The sequence below is a fragment of the Penaeus vannamei genome, chromosome 18, assembly GCF_042767895.1.
Source record: "Penaeus vannamei isolate JL-2024 chromosome 18, ASM4276789v1, whole genome shotgun sequence".
Classification (NCBI taxonomy): Eukaryota; Metazoa; Arthropoda; class Malacostraca; order Decapoda; family Penaeidae; genus Penaeus; species Penaeus vannamei.
The window spans coordinates 858653-859773 of NC_091566.1; the positions used below are offsets into that span (position 1 = coordinate 858653).

The 1121-nt window shown below is 36.2% G+C and overlaps 1 protein-coding gene across 1 annotated transcript in view; it reads left to right on the top strand.

Moving 5' to 3' along the window:
• LOC113808195 (pupal cuticle protein 27) overlaps positions 1-246 on the top strand; it is a 1533-nt gene extending 1287 nt beyond the window's left edge. The window contains exon 3 of the mRNA XM_027359531.2: positions 1-246. This exon is cut by the window's left edge and continues 413 nt beyond it. The gene's annotated coding sequence lies outside the window, so the exon portion shown is untranslated.
• The last annotated feature ends 875 nt before the right edge of the window (positions 247-1121 follow it).

A 1121-nucleotide genomic window follows, 5' to 3' on the forward strand; every position in this document is an offset into this window, starting at 1 on the left:
ATTCTCTGTCCCTTTTACGCTCCTTCTTAAATCACGAATAATATATCATTTCTCTTCTCATTCCGCATCTTCCATCACACCGCCACCATTTCGTGTTCAGTGTCCGCTTCCCACTAATTTTTCCCTGTTATATTAATGTACTTGCAAATGTGTAATATAAGTCATGAGGTTCTCCATATACAATGACACGGCATGCGTTTGTTGGTTGTTATATTCTGCAATTATAAAATAAATAGTTATAAACAAGATTGTATTTCTTTGCAATAAATTGGCATTGCACTAGGCATTAGTATAAGATGCATTGAGCATTATCCTTATGTTTATTTTCCAGTTGAGGAAATGCGCAACTGGTTCCATATAAGGAATTAGTATAAGAAAGATAATATATCATAATTACGATTGAATATCCGTTTTGTACAATTTCGGCTTCTTAATTTAGTGTTACTTTAAGACAATTGACTATTTTCAGTTTCTTTAAGAAAATGAAAATGGTAAGCCTGAACATAATGATAAAAGAAATATTCAGATAACGGATACGATAATAATTAATATCTATGATTATAACGTGTGTCGCAAGTGCACATACTTTGCACGAACCATTTCGTAAGTCTGGCTCGGTTGCGTTTATTCGGATTCCTCAAACGCAAAGAGCATATCACATTCCGGTTGTAGCGTCGAGAAATGGCGCCGGTAGCTATTGTATCCGGATTTCATTTAACGGCTGCAAGGTTCTTCTTGATGGCAGCAACACACGCCCTTTTCACGTACGAACAAACACGCTTTTTTGGGGGGGTTCTGTTCTTACTTTGTTCTTTGATTTGCTGAACTTAATTTTCCTTTCCTCTTGTATGTCTTATTCTCTTCTTTCACTGAACAAATAAAAAAGATAAATAAAATAATAATACATTAATCTGTAAGCCCTTGAGTTGCTTGATGGCTTTGTGCTTGGGTCGAATGAAGGCCCTCGGTCAATTATCGATTATAATAATTGTCAATTATGAAGTGGAGCGGCCGCTGGGCGAAGAAGGTGCTCCACTGGAACTATTTGCGGAGAGTATTCCTCCACTTCTCTTGGAATACTCACTTTCTCAGCGGCTGATTTACTTATTTATTTATTTATT